The sequence below is a fragment of the Macrobrachium nipponense genome, chromosome 3 (genome assembly GCF_015104395.2).
Source record: "Macrobrachium nipponense isolate FS-2020 chromosome 3, ASM1510439v2, whole genome shotgun sequence".
Taxonomy (NCBI): Eukaryota; Metazoa; Arthropoda; class Malacostraca; order Decapoda; family Palaemonidae; genus Macrobrachium; species Macrobrachium nipponense.
The window spans coordinates 25,435,741-25,451,487 of record NC_087202.1 but is presented as its reverse complement, the minus strand read 5'-3'; the positions used below and the strand labels follow the sequence as shown (position 1 = coordinate 25,451,487).

Genomic DNA, 15,747 nt, shown 5'->3' with positions numbered 1-15,747 from the left:
TGGCAAGTTATGTTGCATGAGAACGCTTACAACTTTTCGATGCATTTAATCTTTAATAATTTCTGGCCATAGGAATTTTACTTATACAGGAATTTGCTACCATTGAAAACTATATAATTGAGATTATTTAACATGCTTGTTTCAATAAGTTTATTGTTTAGATTGTTAGTACGAATTATGAAGCATATGCACTCTCTCAAACTGACGTTCTATCCGCGAGATGATAATTCACACATTTTCCAGGCGCCGCATAGTTCAAACGAGTTATATTCAATTTTGAAAAGATATGAGGGAAGACTTACAAAAATGTAACATCAAAGAGAAAAATTAAAAAGTCGCTTTATTTAATCTTACGAAAGATGTAAGAGGGAAGATAAGCTTAAGTAAATTTAACTAGAAAAACATGCAAGAAGTGTGGTTTATGTAATTTTGTACGGTAGAATAAGAACGAGGTAGTTCCAAAAGTTGCCACCAGGGTTGAGTCTCTTCAGTGGTGGAAAGCATGTAAGTAAAGTTACCTTTGTAAATCTTGGAAAGATCTTTTCGTTGTTGGGTAATTAATAATCGCAAATGCCAGTTTTTGACCCAACGGAAGTAAAGATGACGTAATTACCAGGGATTCCATATAATATAAGTCTTAACCTATGATTTATTTATGGTATTAATGTGAACTTGAGGTCGGTCGCGTGGATCAAATCCCCTAAGTGAACGTGATTGTTTTCGTAGGATGTTTAGAGTCTCTCTTAATGCTGTACTAAATTCTGCCCCATATAAGCATTATTTAATACATTAACGTGTGATTTGTTGTTAACTTGCCAAGTCCAACGTAACTAAGAGTGTCTTAGACTCGCTCTTTTTCCGTTACCGAAGTCCATAGGGAAGGTTACGGTAGAGGCCAATGCTGTGGTGATTTACCCTATTTAGGGTAAAACACCACGGCAGGCCAACCCTCATCACGGTGGACGGGTCTTATTCACTCGATATTTAATTGGTGAAACAAGAATACAATTGCAACTCTTAAGCATACCATTTAAAAGACTGAAGTTTCGTCAACATAATGTGATATATGAAAGCCCCATACGAACTAAAATAAGCATGTGAGCTCTTCGTAAAATATGTTTTCAAGGCAGTTTTGAAATCCAATATGGCGGCTACGTTTTGCATGGGAGGTTCTGATCAGTGACGGCCACCATCTTTCCCCAGCCTTCCCAGCACTCATTTGAACAATGTTAGCATATATATGTAACGTTTATTGATCTTACTCAAGATTGCAGCTGTAATCAGCACAATAAAACAACATTTTGTTGCCTATATTAGTGAATGTATGAAACTTGTTATTCCTGGGGTTATGGTTTGAACTGAATTCATTCTTGCCTTGTAGCTAATCGGTGGTTTTTATCCTTACTGCCATCACAACTGAAACTCCACAGTGCTTATTTGATTGTTATTATGCACATTTTGGTCTCGGTTCACTCCACATTGCACTTTAAACCCGTTGCTGTTCCTGGTTTCTAAGCGCGCGCGCCACAAACAGTTACGAACAACACGACGAAACTGCAAAGTTTTATTCCCTAAATTGTTTACTTTACTCGTTATTTAGTTTAAATTTACTTTGTTATTTAAAAATTTTGATTTAATTCATGTATATTATCCCTTTTCTGCAACCAAATTACCCCGAAAAATTACAGGTATTTCTAAAGTAGATACAATCAAATGTTTCTAACGTTTTCGTACATCTGGCTGCCGAAAACCATAGAGGAACGACTACGGATAAGTGCATAGAGGAACGACTACGGATTTCTTTAATAATCGTATGCCAGAAATAAATGTAACCTTGGAGCCACTACAGATCCGGGGACGAGCGATTTTCGCGGGAAAAATATCTGAGAATAACGTTTATTGCCCTTTTTTGTAATTGCCCCAGTAAAAAAAAAGCCTAAAAAACATCAAACGGTAATGGGGGACCCATTGGGAAACCGGGGTTTTTGGGTGGGGGAAGCGGCGAACGACTTTCACGGCGAACGTAACTCTCAATTCCCGGTTATGAGGCCCAGAACTGTGGCACTTAATGCAAAAATTTGACCCCTTACTCTGCATTCAAGGTTGACGTAGGCTAGGCTAGGCTAAGACCACTTACATTGCAAAACTTTAGAACGGCTAGCCTACATGTAAAACTTCTAGACTAGGCTACCACTAACCAACATAGGCTCCGACCCCTTACTCTGCATTCAAGGTTGACGTAGGCTAGGCTATCTACCACTAACCGACATTATATTATCCGCATTTTTAAAGATTCTTGGCAGCGAGACATGTTCTGGCAAGAGGTAATATTGCGCTGCGCGCGCTAACCACAGAGCTTACAGTAGGCCGTGGCGGAACGGCGCTACGCGCCTTATCCGCATTTTTAAAGATTCTTGGCAGGCGAGACATGTTCTGGCAAGAGGTAATATTGCGCTGCGCGCGCTAACCACAGAGGTTACAGTGAATTAGCCACAGTACATACAAAAAACCACGACTAGCCTGTTTCTCCCCACCATAACTTCAACATTGAACACCTTCATCGTTCGTCACGGCCTTACTGTTCGAACACGTGCTCCGGTACAGGCTTCGAACTAACCGAAACAGTACTGTTTCGAACACGTGCTTCGGTACTGGCTTCGAACTAACCCAAACACTAGTTTTAAGGCTAACAAACATTAATATACAACTTACCTTATTCACATTTCAAAGTCGCTGCTGTCTGACGACCATGAAGGGGTAGAAGAAGGCATCAGTCTCGGCCTCTTTGGAACGGGTGAGGGATCACGTGTCTTGCTGGTAGAAGGTCCTGGCCTTATTGTTTCGGGCCGGGAAATCCAATTTGAGATGGGGGATGTCGGGCGGCTTTTGAGCGGGTAGATACGTTGATTAATTTCAGAAAACGATCCGTGCCGAACTGATACCTTCTTACCACACTTACTGTTTGTACATCGCCACATGTATATCGCTTGGGCCCGTGGCCTCGCTAGTCCCATGTTTCATGAATCGTCGGTTCGCTGTGTTGCATGATGTGCATTCCCCCGAATAGTCCCCAAGTAGCCCTTCCCTATATAGCCACTTCTTATAAATTCGTCCGTGTTTTCTTAAAAACTCAGAAGGATACCAATATACAAATTTGTATATTGATCAAACTGGTCAGCAGTAACACTTTTCGGAAACAATACGGAATGAGTTCTATCCATGGCGGCGGTGTAGAACAGAAAGGGCAAATTTTGTGACTGCAGGTATGATTGTCTGATTCATATTCATGGGACACGTTTTTATTGGTTGGGAGGAAGTTAATCCATGTCCCTTGGGAATGACCTGGGTCAACCTGATACAGGATTGGTTTGGTTTAAAATTTCCCGCGTTGGGGGCGGGCCGACGTACAGCGCCTGTCCGCGGCCAACTCAAGAACTACGGGAGCACGGACCGCCGTGTCAGCCTTCACATCAAGTGGGTACTTTGAAAAATATTAGTTTGTTCATGCAACTTACCTGTCAGATATATATATAGCTGATAATTTCCGACACCGACAGAATTTAAAACTTACGACACACGTAGTGGGAGTCAGGTGGTTAGTACCCATTCCCGCCGCTGGGAGGCGGGTATCAGGAATCATTCCCATTTTCTATTCATAATTTTTCTGTCGCCGGTGTTGTGAACATCTGTTTACAGCACCTCCGTCTGGATTTGGAAACTTTTTGCTACTTGAGTATCCCTTTTGGTTCTTTTTTGGATTAATTGATTGGATCGGTGGCTAGGCACACGTTATTAGTGGATTGATTTGATTTTGGTTTGGACTTTTCTTGGAATAATATGTCAGGGTCTAGTTCAGCTAGCGCTAGGTTCTGCTCTAGAACTGATTGTAGAGGTAGGCTACTGAAAGCTTCAGTAGACCCACATACGGTATGTAAGAGTTGCAGGGAGCATGAATGTGTGTATGAAAGCCGTTGCAAGGAGTGCGAAAGACTAACAGATTCTGAGTGGAAGGCGTATGAGACCTATCTTAGGAAACTTGAAAAGGATAGGTTAAGGAGGTCTTCCTCCAGGAGTATTTCAGGCGTGCAAGAAATTAATGTTTCTCCTGTTAACCCTCCTTCTGTTAATGCTCCTAACCCTGTAGTTTTGCCTCCGGGCCCTGAAGCAGTGTCTGTAGAGAGTAATACTTTATCCTTAATATTGGAATCGATTCGTAATCTAGAATCGAAAGTGTTGGCTCTTGAGAGCAAAAGTGACGTGCAAAAGTGCAGTGATACCCCTTGTGTAGTGGAGGGTGCGTCAGATCGGTCCTCGTTTCGCTCTAGGCCTGGACCTCTGCTTGACTCCCAGGACCTGGGGAGGGAGCATGTCGAAAGCCGAAGGAGGGTTACAAGGAACCCCCACCGATCTGACGTGCCTTCGGCAGTGACTGATGAAAATCCCCAGACTGCCAGGGAGCGTGCGCGTGCACGTCTCCTCAAGGAGTGTTTTTCGTCATCAGAGGCTTCATCCCCACGTAAAGGGTGGAGTTCTCAAGGTGCTTCACGTCCGCTGAAAAGGACGGCGCGTAATGTTGACGCTTCACGTCCTAGTTCTCCGCTTTTGCGATCTTCGCCTGACAGTGCGTTCGCTGCTTTTCCGCCGCAGAAAAGGCGTAGAGAGTCTTCGGACTTGGATTCAGTTAGCTCGTGCGAGCGATACAGTCGCTCCAGAGCTCGGGAAGAGGCCGTACCTGGGAGGAGGAGGGAGGCGTCCCCTCGCCGCTCTCCTGCTCACAGGATCAGTCCCTCCCCGGAGCAGGAAGATTCGCCAAACAAGAGGATGATTCAGTCACTGCAGCAGCAACTTCAGGACGCTCTTGCTGCTAGAGAGTCTCTTCCGCGTCGTAGGAAGGATGAGAAGCTTCCTGTGAAGAAGTCAAGACCCGCTCTTTCTCCTCGCTCGCCTCTCTCTTCGTTCGAGTCTCCCTCTAGAGTTCGTTCTGCTCCCCAGCAGCTCTCTAGAGGAGGTGAGAAGTTCGCTTCTCGCTCTCAGGATGAAATATCTCCCGCTCGCAAGTCTTCGTATGTTCGCAAGCGAGTGGTGGACGCTGAGCGCGCTTCTGCGATGCGAAGTGGAGCGTGCTTGCAGGTGCCGCCAAATAACGCGCACCTGTTTTGTTTGATAAACGTGCACCAGTGAGCGGCAGCCGCTCGCTGACTGACGCTCGGCGCGCACCAGTGGAAGCCAAGCGTGCACTAGTGGACGCTCGGTGCGCGCCAGTGGACGCCAAGCGTGTGTTGGTAGATGTCGAGCGCGCACCCGTCGGCGCCAAACGTGTGGATTCGGACGCCAAGCGCGCGCTGGTAGACACCAGTTCCTCAACAATGCAAGTTCAGGTGGATGAAGGAACCCTTCCTGTTCGTCAGTTTTCTTCAGAGTTTCCTCCTACTTCTCCAGTTTCTGAGGAAGGAGTTAGCGATGATTTAGTAGAAGCAGAGGAAGAACAGCAACCAGCTACTGTCTCATCGGACTATAAAGTTTTGATGCGTCTTCTACAGTCGGAGTTCGGAGAAACTTTTCAACCGGAAGCCCCTCGTACTCCTCCTTCTCAATTTTCTTCTTTTAAGGCAACGAAGACATCGGGGTTCATTAAAATGAAGAAGTCGCTTTCCACGAAGCAAGCGTTCCGGAAAGTCCATGAGTGGATGGAGAAGAGGAAAGCGTCAGGAAAGTCCTCTTTAGCTTTACCGCCTTCAAAAGACTGCGGTAAAGGAGGCATGTGGTATGAGACAGGAGAAGACATAGGCGTTAAACTACCAGCCTCTGCTCAAGGTGACTTCGGGAGCATCGTAGACGCCTCCAGAAGAGCCCTTCTGTCTTCATCAAAAGTCACTTGGACCCATAACGAGTTCGACTTTCACCTAAAAGGCCTCTTCAGGACGCTAGAGGTCTTCAACTTTCTCGACTGGTGTCTTGGAGTTTTAGATGCCAGGTCAAGGAGTTCTGATACTATTAGTCTGGGGGAGCTGTCCAGCGTTCTTTCTTGTATGGACAAGGCCGTCAGGGATGGTTCTGAGGAGTTGGCTACGCACTTTAGCTCAGGGATTCTCAAGAAGAGAGCGCTCTTTTGTAATTTCACGGCCAAATCCGTCTCTCCAACGCAAAAGGCGGACTTGCTTTTCGCTCCTTTCTCAGACCATCTCTTCCCCCAGGCTATGGTTAAGGACATAGCTTCAAGCCTTCAGGAAAAGGCGACGCAAGATCTTCTGGCTCAGTCTTCTAGAAGGCCAGCAGCTGCTTCATCTTCTGGAGCTTCGTTTGCCAAGGAATCGAAGCCCTTTCGTGCTGGACCTTCCTCGAAAGCAGCCTCCCGAGGAAGAGGCTCTTCCAGAGGAAAAACCCCTGCTCCGTCAAAGAGTAGGAAGTGATTCGGAAGTCCTTCAGACGCCGGTAGGAGCCAGGCTTCTTCGATTCGCGAAAGCCTGGGAAGAGAGAGATGCCGACCCTTGGTCGCTGGATGTCGTGAGGAAAGGGTACAGGATCCCGTTCTTGAAGTCACCCCCGCTATCCTCAACACCAAAGGATTTGTCTCCCTCTTATCGAGGAGAGAAGCAGAAAGTGCTTTTCGATCTGCTGGAACAAATGATCGAGAAGCAAGCGGTGGAACAGGTCTTCGACCTGGAATCGCCAGGGTTTTACAACCGCCTGTTCCTGGTGCCGAAACATTCGGGGGGGTGGCGACCCGTCCTCGATGTCAGCAGCCTAAATCTCTTCGTGATAAAGAAGAAATTCAAGATGGAGACGACTCAATCGGTGCTGTCAGCTTTGAGACCGGGGATTGGATGGTCTCACTAGACCTCCAAGACGCGTATTTTCACGTCCCCATCCATCCCCAATCAAGGAAATACCTGCGATTTGTCCTGAAGGGGAAGGTATTCCAATTCAGGGCACTTTGCTTCGGTCTGACCACAGCGCCGATGGTTTTCAACCATTCTCATGAAGAACGTGGCAAGGCTGCTTCATTTGGAGAATATACGGATCTCTCTCTACCTAGACGACTGGCTTATTATTCGAGCTTCATCGCGGAAACGGTCGTGTGGAGGACCTGCACACGACCATGACGTTTAGCAAAGTCCCTGGGGCTTCTGGTAAACCTCGAAAAGTCGCATTTGACTCCGTCTCAATCTTTAGTCTATCTGGGGATTCAGATGGACTCAGTGGCTTTTCGGGCTTTTCCGTCCCAGGGGCGACAACTTCAATGCTTGGAGAAAGTGGCGACCTTTCTGGGGAAGGAAACATGCTCGGTGAGGGAATGGATGAGTTTGCTGGGGACCATTTCCTCACTGGAGAAGTTTGTTTCTCTGGGAAGGCTCCACCTCAGACCTCTTCAATTCTTCCTAGCCAACAGTTGGAAGAACAAGCAAGATCTGGAGGCGATCTTGTGTTTAACGAGAGAGGTGAAGGATCACCTAAGTTGGGGGTGTGGTCAGATTCCTCGGAAGCTCGCAGAAGGGCTCTCCCTCAAACTTCGGAACCCCGACCTAGTGTTGTTTTCCGACGCGTCGTCCACGGGTTGGGGAGCAACACTAGAGGGAAAGAAGTGTCGGGCACCTGGAGAGGGGAACAGGTGTCCTGGCACATCAATCTGAAAGAGCTGTCAGCCATTTATCTGGCTCTCAGGTTTTTCCAGGAAGAAGTATCCGGCAAAGTAGTTCAGATCAATTCGGACAACACCACAGCGCTGGCATACCTAAGAAATCAAGGGGGAACTCACTCGCCTTCTCTGTTTGCCATCGCAAAGGAACTCCTTTTGTGGGCAAAAGCGCAAGAAGTCACGATCCTGACAAGGTTCGTGTCAGGAGTACAGAATGTTCGGTGGCGGACCTTCTCAGTCGGCGGGGACAGCTGTTGCCAACAGAGTGGACCCTTCACCAAGAGGTTTGCCAGTCGCTGTGAACCTGTGGGGCTGTCCACAGGTGGATGTCTTCGCAACGTCCAGGACGAGAAGACTTCAACTCTATTGCTCCCCAGTTCTGGACCCGGGAGCAGTCGCAGTAGACGCCCTACTTTGGAGTTGGTCGGGCCCCTAGACATATACGCTTTTCCCCGCTCAAGATCCTCGGGAAGTGATGAGGAAGTTTGCGGCATCGGAAGGAGCGAGGATGACACTCATCGCCCCCTTCTGGCCGGCAGCCGACTGGTTCACAGAGGTGATGTCCTTCCTGGTAGACTTTCCGAGGACTCTACCCTTAAGGAAAGATCTACTCAGACAGCCCCACTTCGAGAGGTACCACAAAAACCTCCCCGCTCTGAGTCTGACTGCGTTCAGACTATCAAGAAGTTGGCCAGAGCGAGGGGTTTTTCAAGACCTGTGGCGAAGGCGATTGCCACCGCAAGGAGGCCCTCCTCGATCGCTATGTACCAATCGAAGTGGGCTGTCTTCAGATCCTGGTGCAGGAAGAAGGGCATTTCCTCCACCACAACCTCTGTGAGCCAGATAGCTGACTTCCTTCTTCATCTGAGAGAAGAAGTGAAGTTGGCTGTTCCAACTATTAAAGGCTACAGGAGCGTGCTTTCTGTAGTCTTTAGACACAGAGGACTCGATTTGTCTAATAATAAGGACATTCATGATCTCATTAGATCGTTCGAGACTAGGAAGGTAGTCCAGCCTAAAGTACCCTCGTGGAACTTGGATTGTGGTACTCAAATACTTGATGTCGAGTAACTTCGAACCGCTTCAGTCAGTTTCTATCAGGAATCTGACGAAGAAAACGATCTTCCTAACCGCTCTGGCGACGGCGAAGAGGGTTAGCGAAATTCAGGCCATTAGCAAGCAGATTGGCTTTTCAGAAAGTAGTGCGGTGTGTTCTTTAAGTCCCATGTTCTTAGCAAAGAACGAGAATCCTTCCAACCCGTGGCCGAGGTCCTTTGAAATCAAAGGGTTGTCAGATATAGTGGGAAATGAACGTGAGAGATTCCTGTGTCCTGTCAGGGCTCTAAAGTTCTATCTGCAGAGAACTAAAGCTTGCAGAGGTTCATCGGACAATTTGTGGTGTTCAGTGAGGAAACCTGATCTTCCTATGTCGAAAAACGCACACTGGCGTTCTTCATCAGGAATACGATTCAAGAAGCGCATAATAAGTGTAGTGGACAGTGATTTAAAAGCTTCTGAAAGTAAAAGACTCACGAGGTGAGAGCTATTGCTACTTCGGTAGCCTTTCACAAAAATATGGCTCTCAAAGATATTTTGAATGCCACACTTTTGGAGAAGCAATCGGTGTTCGCTTCACACTACCTGCGGGAGGTGAAAGTGACATACGAAAATTGCTTCTCCCTCGGACCATACATTGCTGCAGACACTGTTTTGGGGGCAGGAGGTAACACTCATCCTATCCTTTAGGGATTAGGGGGGTTTTTAATTTGTGTTTATGGTTGTGGGGTGACCGCCTGGGGCGGGTCTCCCTTCCATTAGCTTAGTTAAGTGGGATACCTTTGGTAAACTAAGCCAGGTGGTGGTATTTTTGTCTCGTTGCCCTCATTAGTATGGTCCATGTCTAGTCACGTCGTGGTCTCGCCCCTGTTGACAGATCATCTGGAGTGCACCAGCTTCATAGGTCTCTACCTTGCTGGCAACTCTAGTAGCACAAGCAGACTTACGTGGCAGTAATCACGAAGCCAGCTATGCTAACAGGTAAGGAATCAAGATATCAATTATCTGCACATATGTGTTTCCTAAATCCTCTATTCTGTCTCTCCCACCACCAAAGGTGGGATTCAGCTATATATATATCTGACAGGTAAGTTGCATGAACAAAATGATATTGTAATGATACAATTAAGTTTGTTCATAACTTACCTGGCAGATATATATAATTAAGTACCGCCCACCTCCCCTCAGGAGACAGTGGAAAATAAAAATTATGAATAGAAAATGGGAATGATTCCTGATACCCGCCTCCCAGCGGCGGGAATGGGTACTAACCACCTGACTCCCACTACGTGTGTCGTAAGTTTTAAATTCTGTCGGTGTCGGAAATTATCAGCTATATATATATCTGCCAGGTAAGTATGAACAAACTTAATTGTATCATTACAATATCATTTTCACGGGAAATATCGGCGGATGGTATTTTGGCGTAAAATGGTCGGATAAGTGACTTTTCTGGTATATATTGGAATTCTGGACAACTTTTATTCTATGCATTTTGTTATTTGGAGCAAAGAATGGCAAAATCATCGTTGCCACATTAGTGGAGGCTTCACACATACGCCGTTTCATTATTATAAACTGTTTCCATGAATTCTAGTTGTCATAGTAATGCAATAATGATAAAATTGCTTTAATATTTATGTATATATACTTCCAATACATAGCCTAATTTCACCAATTTCAACGTTTTGTGTATAGTCTTATACCCAGTTGGGAGGGTCAACACAAACCGAATGGCAACAGAGAGAGAGAGAGAGAGAAAGGAAGGCACAGGAACAGAGAAGGAAAGGGGTGGCGATGGAAGGGGGGGGGGTAGGTGGAGCTTTTTACACGTGTTCATATCCATTTCTGCATAATGGAGTTTTTGTCTCTTGGTACAAGGACAAGTGTCGTTATTCTTTACGATTAGTGATTCACGATACCCTTATAAATTATGGCACTGGGTGTAATGCACTATAGCAAAATCTCGTTCTGTTACGAGTGTTCGTTACAGAAATAGGTATTGCCCAAAAACGTGCTTGCACTGTCTCTGAAACCCATAGTAGACATGCTGCTTAGTTGTCAATCAAGTTTTTATAACCAAGTATTTTTTACAAGCTAGCTATTGAATAAATTTGTATTTTTCTCAGTCAAAACATAGGGTAGATCACCACGGCAGGCCAACCAGGCCACCTACATTCAACGCTTGCCACCCTCCGAAAAAGTACATTATAGGGGGAAACATCACGACAGGCCAACCCTCATCACGGTAGACGGGTCTTATTCACTCGATATTTAATTGGTGAAACATGAATACAATTGCAACTCTAAGCATACCATTTAAAAGACTGAAGTTTCGTCAACATATTGTGATATATGAAAGCCCCATACGAACTAAAATAAGCATGTGAGCTCTTCGTAAAATATGTTTTCAAGGCAGTTTTGAAATCCAATATGGCGGCTACGTTTTGCATGGACGGTTCTCATCAGTGACGGCCACCATCTTTCCCCAGCCTTCCCAGCACTCATTTGAACAATGTTAGCGTATGTATGTAACGTTTATTGATCTTACTCAAGATTGCAGTTGTAATCAGCACAATAAAACAACATTCTGTTGCCTATATTAGTGAAAGTATGAAACTTGTTATTCCCGGGGTTATGGTTTGGAAACTGAATTCATTCTTACCTTGTAATCGGCGGTTTTTATCCTTACTGCCATCACAACTGAAACTCCACAGTGCTTATTTGATTGTTATTATACACATTTTGGTCTCAGTTCACTCCACATTGCACTTTAAACCCGTTGCTGTTCCTGGTTTCTAAGCGCGCGCGCCATAAACACAATTTCGAACAGCAGACGACGACAGACGACGAAACTGCAAAGTTTTATTCCCTAAACTGTTTTACTTTACTCGTTATTTAGTTTAAATTTTTTACTTTATTTAAAAATTTGATTTAATTCATGTATAATTATCCCTTTTTTTTTTTTTTGCAACCAAATTACCCCGAAAAACAATTACGATATTTCTAAAGTAGATAAAATTAAATGTTTCTAACGTTTTCGTACATCTGGTCTGCCGAAACCATAGAGGAACGAATACGGAAAAGTGCAGAGGAACGACTACTTTTTTTTTTTTTTTTTTTTTTTGCTTTTTTTTTTGTTTTTTGCTAGCACTTTTCAATTGATTTCAGTCTTTATTAGTATTTTGAATTTCTTTAATAATCGTATGCCAGAAATAAATGTAACCTTTAATTTTGTTGCATGCTAAGAATGGCAAAATCATCGTTGCCACATTAGTGGAGGCTTCACACATACGCCGTTCCATTATCCTGTTAAGCGTCCGCCCTGATGAGCTCGCTGCCTAACGTACCGTCCACGCTTTTTTTGTAATCAGCGATCATAGCACTGATGATAGTTTTTCAAAGTTAATATTGATTTTTATGCTTGTTATTCATACTGTAATTAACTGTAGGAATTCTCTCTCTCTCTCTCTCTCTCTCTCTCTCTATCTATCTCTCTCTCTCTCTCTCTCTCTCTCTCTTCTCCTTCTCTCTCTCTCGGAGTCCAGTCACTCGGCAAAGAAAAGTCATCTTCACTCCCGCAATTGGAAGAAAAGTTTGTATCATCACTGGAGGATTCAGAACTAGAGCTCTCATCATCAAATAGGTTATCAATATCACACTCCTCATCTAGTATTTGATTGATCTCACCTAAAGAAATATGCCTCCTCTTTGGGACATTCATTGTGAAAGACGCGAAATCGAATTTGTCTCGATAAACCGCCCGAAGCGTATTGAAAGAAAACCAACAGGGACAGGCAGTTTTCTAGCATAAGCGACCACCAGGAAAGAGTTGCCAGGCTGGAAATAAGTTTCCCATGTGCTGAGAGTGGTTACCAAATGATGTTCCTACACTTTCTATACGAGTAAAACGTATTATTACGGGGCTGACGGCTTGACAAGCACAGTTAAAGTCTTGAACGTAATATCCTGTTGAAGGCGCTACCGACTAGATCGCGGTAAACGTATTATTACGTGGGTGACGCTTAACAGGTTATAAACTGTTTCCATGAATTCTAGTTGTCATAGTAATGCAATAATGATAAAATTGCTTTAATATTTATGTATATATACTTCCAATACATAGCCTAATTTCACCAATTTCAACGTTTGTGTGTAGTCTTATCCAGTTTGGAGGGTCAGACATTTACCGAATGGCAACACATAAACCGAAGGGAACAGAGAGAGAGAGAGAGAGAGAGAAGAGAGAGAGAGAGAGGAGAGAGAGAGAGAAAGGAAGGCGGAGAACGAAGAAGAAAAGGGATGGCGGTGGAAGGGGGGGGGGGGGGGGGGGGGGGGGAGAGGGTAGGTGGAGCTTTATACGCGTGTTCGTATCCATTTCTGCATAATGGAGTTTTTGTCTCTTTGTACAAGGACAAGTGTCGTTATGCTTTACGATTAGTGATTCACGATACCCTTATATTACGGCACTGGTGTAATGCACTATAGCAAAATCTCGTTCTGTTAAGAGTGTTCGTTACAGAAATAGGTATTGCCCAAAAACCTGCTTGCACTGTCTCTGAAACCTAGTAGACATGTGCTTAGTTGTCAATCAAGTTTTTATAACCAAGTATTTTTTACAAGCTAGCTATTGAATAAATTTGTATTTTTCTCAGTCAAAACATGTGCCCCCCTCAATGCTAACTTTCCTCTTTTAAGTAAACGACTTTCTGGTCATTGCAAATTCGGCCCCATAATTTCTTATGGTGCGAAAAACAGAGAGAGGCCCATGGACCGAAAACGAGATTGCGTCACACTACGGCGATAATCCAGCAGTAAAACATCTTCATATATCCAAAAAGTAAATAATAAAGATATATTATGCGCATTACGATTATAACAATTACATGTATAGCTCGATAACAATCTGCATGAATAACTGGTAAACTGTTCTGCAATGACAGTTGAGTATAGCAATTATTACAATAGGTACGAAAGTCAAGATGTCGTGACGTCATAATACAGAACTTGAAAGAACGTTCTAATTCAGAAAAATAATTACTTAAATTTGAGTCAGAGTCGAGTTACTTTTTCAATAACGAATATTTTCAAATTAATCATCATAAATATGTAAAATATTGATGTTTTACTACTTATTTAAAAATTAGCCAAGAGCACGCTTCTCGTCATCTTCTACCCAAACAGCTGTTTACGTCTGGCTTCTTGTTGATGAGAAATCGTGTTCGATTGTTGTGATAAAAAGTGCTCCAGCGTCTGTGGGTACAAGTGGTGTGCGCGGATTTATCACAGGAATGGAAAGTTGTTGACACAAGCGACTCCGTAAACATCGAGATGGCGTCAATCTTCGAAACATTTTTAGTTGTAAGTAAAAATTTCTAAAGCGTTTTGGTGAGATTTCCACTGCCGTTGGGCGCCATTTTCAGTACCTCTGTTAAATCTTAAAATTTGGCCTTAATTTCTAACTTTGGAGAAAATACTTACTCGAAAGGAGAGTAGAGGTCTTTAGCTCCGTTTTCTCACCAACAACAAGTCGCGACTGATGCCCATCTCGGGTGTCGGACGCGTTATAATGTACTTTTCGGAGGGTGGCTTGCATTGATTGTAGGTGGCCTGCTTGGCCTGCTGTGATGTTCTACCCTAATGCATCCTGACACCCGAGATGGGCATCAGTCGCGACTTGTTGTGGAGAAACGGATGATTTTCACAATGATAATGAGGAATGTAGCGAAGTGGCTCCATTCGTCAGGGATCAGGATATCCCTCTACCTCGACGATTGGCTGATCAGAGCGTCGTCGAGGCAGAAGTGTCTGAAGGACCTTCAGTTTACGTTAGCCTAGCAAAGTCTCTGGGTCTTTTGGTCACTCCGAAAAGTCGCATCTGACCCCAACACAGTCCATCGTGTATCTGGTGGGATTCAGATGGATTCAGTGGCTTTTCGGGCGTTTCCATCCCAGGAACGTCAGCGACTTGGGGTTAGAGAAAGTCGCAGCACCTTCCTAGAGAGAGAAGCTTGTTCGGTGAGGGAGTGGATGAGTCTGCTGGGCACCATTTCCTCGCTAGAAAAGTTTGTCTCGCTGGGAAGACTGCACCTCTAGGCCTCTTCAATTTTTCCTTGCGGAAGAATGGACGTCGAAGAGAGGACCTGAATGCGATCCTAAGGATCTCCAACAAGGTAAAAGTCCACTTAAGATGGTGGCTCGACCCTCAGAAGTTACGAGAGGGCTTCTCCTTAAATCTTCTGAGCCCGACCTAGTGTTGTTCTCAGACGCTTCCATTTCCGGTTGGGGAGCAAAACACTAGGGGGGGAGGAAGTGTCAGGCTCCTGGAGAGGGGAACCAGGTAGCCTGGCACATCAATGTAAAGGACTGGCAGCGATATTCCTGTCGCTGCAGTTCTTCGAGACAAACTGTCAAGCAAGGTTGTTCAAGTCAACTCAGACAGTACCACAGCCCTTGCGTATCTAAAGAATCAGGGAGGAACTCACTCCAGATCCCTTTTTCTCCTGGCGAAGGAAGTTCTGCTATGGGCAGACGCAAGGCGCATCAAGATCCTGACAAGATTCGTGGCAGGGGTTCAGAATGTCAGGGCGGACCTTCTCAGTCGACGAAATCAGATTCTACCAACAGAATGGACCATCGAGGACGAAGAGGCTTCCTCTGTATTGCTCCCCGGTTCTGGATCCAGGGCAATTGCAGTGGAGGGACGCGTTGCTCTGGAACTCGGGAACCTGGACAGACCTGGATCTTTACGCCTTTCCCCCATTTCAAGATCATGGGGGACGTAATGAGGAAGTTCGCAGCTTCAGAAGGGACAAGGTTGACTCTGATTGCCCCAATGTGGCCAGCAAGAGAGTGGTTCACAGAGGTCATGACATTCCTTGTGGACTTCCCAAGAACGTTGCCCTGGAGGAGAGATCTACTCAGACAGCCTCACTTCAAAAGGTTTCACCAAAACCTCTCCGCTCTGGCTCTGACTGCGTTCAGACTATCGGAAAGTTGGCCAGAGCGAGAGGCTTTTCAAAGGCAGCTGCGAGAGCAATCGCTAATGCTCGAAG

The 15,747-nt window shown here is 45.1% G+C and overlaps 1 protein-coding gene across 1 annotated transcript in view; it reads left to right on the top strand.

The window, feature by feature from the left end:
- Positions 1 to 366: 366 nt before the first annotated feature.
- The window catches only part of LOC135221662 (large ribosomal subunit protein eL21-like), a 71,546-nt gene continuing 56,165 nt past the window's right edge, over positions 367 to 15,747 (top strand). The window contains exon 1 of the mRNA XM_064259361.1: positions 367 to 504. The gene's annotated coding sequence lies outside the window, so the exon portion shown is untranslated. The remainder of the gene's footprint in view (positions 505 to 15,747) is intronic.